The 6,839-nt window shown below is 49.6% G+C and overlaps 1 pseudogene; it reads right to left on the reverse strand.

Moving 5' to 3' along the window:
• Positions 1 to 239: 239 nt before the first annotated feature.
• On the reverse strand, positions 240 to 1,453 carry LOC132385747 (zinc finger protein 226-like; annotated as a pseudogene).
• Positions 1,454 to 6,839: the final 5,386 nt, after the last annotated feature.

A 6,839-nucleotide genomic window follows, 5' to 3' on the forward strand; every position in this document is an offset into this window, starting at 1 on the left:
TGATATTCAGGGGAGAGAAAGGAGATTCTGTTGATGTGGACAGGATTTAAATTAGAACTGATTTCTGCGTCACAGATCCAAACCATTAAACTCCAGTCCCATTAAACGGGAACATTAGCCGAGGAATACCTCCCACGCCCAGTGACCAGAGTGCAGAACTGGGTTTGTTAAACAGCAGCAGTAATTGCCGAGTTCGGCACCAACATTCACTTCTGAACTTGATTCAGCACCTGTGATGGTGAAATATCCAGCCTGTAGCCTGTCGCCTGTTTAAACAGTTTCCCCAGTGTGAACTCGGTAGTGCGTCACAAGGTGGGATGACTGAGAGAATCTCTTCCCACATTGGGAGCAGGAGAATGGCCTCTCTCCAGTGTGGACTCGTCGGTGTGTCTGTAAGTCGGATGACTGACTGAATCTCTTTCCACAATCAGAACAGGCGTACGGTCTCTCCCCAGTGTGAATACGCTGATGTATCATCAGTTGAGATGACTGAATAAATCCCCTTCCACAGTCTGAGCAGATGAACAGCCTCTCCCCAGTGTGAATTCGCTGATGTGTCTTCAGTTCAACTGACCGAGTAAATGCCTTCCCACAGTCTGAGCAGGTGAACGGCCTCTCTCCAGTGTGGACTCGCTGGTGCACCTGCAGGTCAGATAAATGAATAAATCTCTTCCCACATTCAGAGCAGGAAAATGGCCTCTCCCCAGTGTGAATCCGGTGATGTAACATCACTTGAGATGACCGAGTAAATGCCTTCCCACATTCTGAACAGGTGTACGACCTCTCTCCAGTATGAACTCGCTGGTGGGCCTGTAGCCTGGATGAGTCAGTGAATTTCTTCCCACAGTCTGAGCAGGTGAACGGCCTCTCCCCAGTGTGAATTCTCTGATGCACCTTCAGTACAGATGAATGAGTGAATCATTTCCCACAGTCTGAGCAGCTGAACGGCCTCTCCCCAGTGTGAATTCGCTGATGTTCCTTCAGTACAGAAGACTGAGTGAATCCTTTCCCACAGACTGAGCAGGTGAACGGCCTCTCCCCAGTGTGAACTCGCTGATGTACCTTCAGTTGAGATGACCGAATAAACCCTTTCCCACAGTCTGAACAGGTGAATGGCCTCTCCCCAGTGTGAGTTCGCTGATGTATCTTCAGTTCAGATGACCAAGTGAATCCCTTCCCACAGTCTGAGCAGGCGAATGGCTTCTCCCCAGTGTGAAGTGACTGGTGTCTCCGTAGTTGCGATGACTGAGTGAATTCCTTCCCACAGTCTGAGCAGGTGAACAGCTTCTCACCAGTGTGAACTCGCTGGTGTGTCAGTAGGCTGGATGACCGAGGGAATCCCTTCCCACAATCAGCGCAGGTGAACGACATCTTATCAGTGTGAACTCGCTGTTGTGCATGCAGGTGAGATGAGTGAGTGAAGAGTGAATCCCTTCCCACAGTTCTTTGTCAATTCATATATCAAATATCAGATGTAGTAAACCCCTTGCACAATCAATGTAGTTGAAGAACTGATCTCCAGTGAACAAATGCTGGTGTGTTCTCAGCTCCCCGGTTCCAGTGGATTTCAATGAGTTACAACAGAAAACTTCATTTCAGACACAAAGCACCTTTCCAGCTGTGATGACAAAATTCTTCATCTCCAAGGATCAACAGTGATACTTTGTTAAATATCTAGTAACTCCTTAAATATCTGGGCAGAGACAGCAAACTGACATGTTGTTCTGTTTAAAATTCCTGTACACAATTTTTGTCATTTCTAACCTGTAAAGAAGATTTACAAAAGACACCAATGAACGAAAGTCATCATTCAGAGAGGTGTATGGTCATCCACTTTGTTAGAGGCAATGAGAGTGCAGACTGTTTTCTCTATAGAGAGGAAATAATGTTGAAGAGTAGGAGAATATAAAAGCAAGGATGTATTGTTGAGTATTTATAAAGTGTGGCCTCACTTGGACTGTTGAGAGCAGATTCAGGCCCCTTAAGTGGAACAGATGTACTTACATTGCAGAGCGTTCAAAGGAAATTTACAAAAATATTTCAGGATTTATAAGGTTTATCTGATGAAGAACATTTGATGGCTCGGGGCCTCTACTCACTGGAGTTCAGAATAATGAAGGGGCCCTCATTGAAATCTATCGAACATTGAAAAGTCTCCATAGAGTGGATGTGGAGAGTATGTTGACAAGAGTGGGGGAGTCTGAGACCAGAGGACGCAGCCTCAAAATCGAGCTTTGTTCTTTCAGAATGGAGATGAGGAGGAATTTCTTTAACCGGAGCGTGGTGACTCTGTGGGATTTGCTGCTATGAGTTGCTCTGGAGTCCAAGTAATTGGGTCTATTTTCGGGAAGAGGGTGATGGATTCTTGATTAGTCAGGGCAGGAAGGGATATGGGGAGAAGGCAGGAGAGTGCGGCTGAGATGGAAATGGATCAGCTGTAATGAAATGGTGGAGCAGACTCGATGGGCCAAACGACCTCATTCTGCTCCTGTATCTGATTAATTTTCACAGCCGATATATTATGAAATAATTTTAATCTCCTTTCTGAACTCTGACATCACACTGTTACAGCGAGGATCAACCCAAGTTGGGGGAAAAACTCCCCTTCCAACTGCTCATGGTGCCGGCAACTGGTCTGTCTATCTAATTCCCCAACAGTTTTCCTGCCTGTGTGAGAATGGGAATTTCTGTAAATCTGTGACTTAGCTCAGGCTGATTCCTTCCATTAGTATTATTCTCTGTCCCATATTATTCCGAGCTGCGCAGTAACTGAAATGTTCCCACACAGACAGCCTTTGCTGCTGCACAGCTGGTGTTTTGTTGATGCCGTGCTGTTTTCAGGCTGTTTAAACATTTAACTTTCAGACAAATGGTCGGTCTATACAATGTGTGAAAAATAAATTAGAGAAATTATTTCAAGTTCTGGTCATGTACGACAGCACTACAAAGAACATATGATGTTACCTGGCAAACACTGGAGAGTTTCAAATTACTCTGCACAGGTGATTGACGGTGGACAGCCCATCAGAGGCAATGCCAATGAACATGATGGGGAGGGCAGTCCTCGTTCTTATTGGAGTGTGGCATATTTGTGATGAGAACACTACAGGTCACTTGTTACCCAGGCCAATGGTAATTGGTATCATTATGTACCCAAAGCGAATGGTACTAAACATGTTCTCACAGGTATAAAGGTCCAGATCAAGATGGAACAAAGGTGATTTCCACAAGGACTAAAACTGATGTAAGGATTTTGTTTCCTTCTTTTCATACAGTAAAAATTGATATTTTCATTGACTGTCAGGTCAGCTCCTCAGTGCTCGGTAGTGCCCGAGTGATCCATTTACTCCCCTTCCCTCCCTTTGCGATTTCACATACGGCCTACGGACTAACGGAGAAAACGCTGGCCCTGTCATCAATGGCTGCCTCTTGACCAGAAACCCCCACGAAGAATAGACCCATCTATCCGCCACAGCTCCAGCGCCTTCGCTCCTCATCAGAAAGTTCCCCGGAGCCCGCGTAGAGAGAGAGGGAAAGGACTTGGACTGACCCGGGGTGCGGAGGAAAGGTGCGGCCGGTCGCGGTTCGGACGCCGGTACCAATAATAATCCGCCCGGATCCCCGCTGCTAACTGCCGCCGAGTCTCCGAGCCTTGTGTCCACCGTGCGCACGCGCGAAACTCCCCGCTCCCCTTACGCATGCGCATGTGATCGTCTGGTCGCTGACGGCGATTTCTGGAACAAACAGGAGGAAGTCTGCAGATGCTGGAAATCCAAAGCGTTTCACACAAAACGCTGCAGGAACTCAGCACCTCAGGGAGCATCAATAGAAAATTATAAACAGACGGCGTTTTTTTGGCAGAAAGCCATCTGCAGGGTAAAAAAGCACGGGGGAAGATGCCAGAATAAAAATGTGGAGGGGGAGGGGAAGATGCGAGCTGGTTGCTGATGCCGGGTGTGTGGGAAAAGGTCGAGAAAGGCTGGGCTGGAGAATAAAGAATCTGATAGGAGAGGAGAGTGGACCAGAGAGAGGGCAGGACGAGGGTCCCGGGAGGAGTATAGGCAGGTGAGAAGAAGTACAAGATCAGAGTGGGGCATAGAGGAGGGAGACGGTAATTTGTTCTCCTGATTGGAAATCGATGTTCATGTCATTAGATTGGAGGGTACCCAGACAGAATATAATGTGTTGCTCCTCCACCCTGGGGGGGGGGTTCACCTTGGCACAAGAGTTCCCAGCATGTCCAGAGTTCCCAGCATCTCTAGCTCTCATTAAACCTCTCCGGCTGGGGATCGACCTGCGGATGACAGATGACAGGGTGTAGGCCTCAATTTCCCAGCCCCCAACATACCCAATATCTCGTAGATGAGCTTAATCACAAAGTCTCGTCCCTGGTCACTATGTGCCCTCCATAATGCACAAAATACTTCTCGCATAGGACTTTCACCACCGTAGTCGCCCTTTGCTCCTTGATAGGGAACGCCTGAGCATATCTGGTGTAGTGGTCTTTGAAGACAAAGATATTCGCCGAATTGCTGGCATCGGGTTCAATGACCAAGAAATCGGTACAAACCAGGTCCAGCGGCCTCTCACTTTGCAAGTGTGACACAGGAGCAGGGGCAGGAACACTCTCCCACTCCTCGCCCGTCTCCTGTTCCTCATGCTCCCGTCGTGACGAAGCATCCGCAGCGACATTCCTGCTTCCCAGCCAGCACTTCAGGCTGAAATCAAATACCAACAAGGCAGCCAATCACCGATGGCCTGCAGCATCCAGTTTCACCGAAGTCAGGATATAAGTAAATGGGTTTTTGTCCGTCCTCACCTCAAAGCAGGCTCCGTAGAGATAGTCACTCAGCTTATCCACCATTGCCCACTTCAACGCCAGGAACTCCAACTGATGGGTGCGAGAGTTTCTCTCTGAGGGCGACGAACTCCGGCTGACAAACGCGACAGGTCTCAACCCGGTGTCCTGAGCTTGATACAAGACGGTCCCTAATCCCTCTTGGCTGGCATCGGTGTGCAGTACATAGGGTAAACGGGGTCCGCAAAAGCCAGCACCGGTGCCTGGGTCGGCAACTTTTTCAGCGATTTAGAAGCCTCCTCCCATTTTGCCTCCCACCTCTGTCCGAAGGGCTCCGACGGTCCGAGATATTCTCCAACCTCCCGGCCCCCTTTTCCTTTCTTCCCCATGGGAGGGTAACCACGCAGAAGCTGGTTCAAGGGGTGACTCACTATGGCGTAGCCCTTCACGAATCACCGATAATAACCACAGAATCCCGAGAACGAGCGCAGAGCGCTCACAGTCCGAGGCCTCGGCCACGAGGTCACCGCTTCTATCTTACCTGGGTCTGCAGCTACTCCAATCTGCAAGATTATGTGTCAAACTTAGTTAACAGACGTCTTGCAGAACTAGCACTTGTCCAGGAAGAGTTTTAACCCTTCCTACTTCAGCCGTCTTTGCACCTTCAGTAGCCTCGCTTCGTGTTCTTCCAAGGTGGCTCCAAACTCTACCAAATCATCCAAATACACCAACACTTCAAGCAAATTCATATCCCCCGCCGTCTTCTCCATGACCTTCTGGAAGGTGGCAGGAGCTCTCGATATGCCCTGGAGCATTCTTTAGAACGGGAAAAATCCCAGAGGGCATATAAATGCCGTCCTCTCTTTGACGGCCTCACTCATCGGGATCTGGTAATATCCACACCTCAAGTCCAGCACACTAAACCAATTCGCTCCACTCAGACAGACCAACGCGTCTCCGACCCTGGGGACCGTATACCGGTCAGGGACAGTGCGCCGGTTCAGGGTCCTATAGTCCACACACATGCGTACCTTTCCGTTCTTCTTCCGGGCCACTACTATTGGGGACGCATAGGGCCTTCGGGACTCAGTGATGATTCCAGCTTCCTTCAATTTGCACAAGTGCTGCCGCACGTTTTCCACAACGGGGTCGTTCGCCGTGACCTCTCCCTGAACGGGGTGTCCTCAGTCACTTGGATGATATGGCGAGTGCTCTTGGAACAACTCACATCAAACTCACCAAGAGCTTTCTCATCTTCCTGCTTCAACATCTTCTCCACCGGCCTGCGTTTCTACTCCGGCGGCACAGGAGAGTCCACAAAGTTAAAGGCCTCAGCGGTCAGCTTTCCTCTGTTTTCCAATCCTTCCCCCTAAGTGGGCCTCACAGGTGCGCTAGACATTGCCGTCACCGGGAGCAAATGCGCCAGCGGCATCGCTCTCTTAAAGGTGATTTCTTAAAGGTGGTTCCTAACACTCACAATTATCCGCCTTGCCTGTACCACCGAGGGCCTCTGCACTTCGGGCCTCACCAGCTCCCCAGCCGGAAATCGTGTCTCCCCCTCGAGGTCTTCCAGGGCGTCCACTAAAACGACATCGCCATTAGGGGGTTCCCATCACTCTTGCTACTTCCTCGGGCCTTATTATCACAGGCTTGGACTGGGTGCACCTTACAGACCCTCGCTTAAATTTAATTTCCAGCCCAGGGCGATGCCGCAATTCTTTAAAATCATCAGGAAACGCTGGGTGCACTACCCGGGCCCCCAAGCAGTTCTCACTCGCCCTCTCCTGGCAGGCGCCCATGAGCCTCAGCACCACAGGCGTGTTGGTCCCCACCAGGATTGAAGCAACCCCCCCGTCTCAACTGGGTCCGGACAAACCAGCGATAACGTCTCCAAAACTTCAGACACTCCAACATCGGCTTCTGAAAACTCCAGTTTCACCGACAAATATCCGTCATAACGATAATCCTAGCTTTGACGTCCCAAATCCCCACTGCACGGAATGGGGTCAATGGCAAATGCATTAATTACTGGTTGTAAAAC

Source organism: Hypanus sabinus, assembly GCF_030144855.1.
Source record: "Hypanus sabinus isolate sHypSab1 chromosome X2 unlocalized genomic scaffold, sHypSab1.hap1 SUPER_X2_unloc_14, whole genome shotgun sequence".
NCBI classification, from domain to species: Eukaryota; Metazoa; Chordata; class Chondrichthyes; order Myliobatiformes; family Dasyatidae; genus Hypanus; species Hypanus sabinus.